This window comes from Aplysia californica, unplaced genomic scaffold, assembly GCF_000002075.1.
Source record: "Aplysia californica isolate F4 #8 unplaced genomic scaffold, AplCal3.0 scaffold00011, whole genome shotgun sequence".
NCBI lineage: Eukaryota > Metazoa > Mollusca > Gastropoda > Aplysiida > Aplysiidae > Aplysia > Aplysia californica.
Window position 1 is genome coordinate 334,260 of NW_004797281.1, and position 785 is coordinate 335,044.

Sequence of the window (785 nt, forward strand, 5' to 3'; positions counted from 1 at the left end):
ATGGGAGGACAACATTGCAGAGTGGACAGAGAAGACGATATGTGACAATCTGAGGAAAGCAGAGGACAAAAATAGATGGAGAGAGCTGGTTTTCAGATGCAGTGGTGCCCCCACCGTTGCCCCAACCACGGGATAGAAGAAGAAGAAGAAGAATTTGCAAAAACGTTCCTGTCTTTCTCAACGTATCAGTTTTTATTCTTTTACTTTATTGAGGAAAATCAACATGTACCTGTTTGTTGCTGAGCAAGGAGAATATCTAATAGAATTAGTAAGAGTTTTATGGCACTTGCAATACAAATAGGGCATAAGTACCGAAGATTAGTGGTGTTACTAGAGAGTAATATTATATACATGTACAAGGAAAAGAAGAATGAGAGATAAAAACAATAGATGTTTGACAGAACGAAGGAGCAAACCGCACCAGAGCACCCATACACACATGCTCACACATGCACACACCAACACACACATTCACACACACACACACACACACACACACACACACACACACACACACACACACACACACACACACACACACACACACGAACACGCACACATTTGTGTTGCATCCTGTCTGACCCTTTATATTTAATTTATTTCATCATCATCATAATCATCATCATCCAGTGCCAGATCTGCGACAGACATCGGCGATCATGGTTTTCCATTCATTCCTTTGCTCGGATGCTCTAAAACAAAGCTATGTTTCCCTGATCTTTCCCTGTTACCCATTTGTTTAGGTTTCCTAAGTATGTTGTTCTGGGCCTACCCCTGCCTCGCTT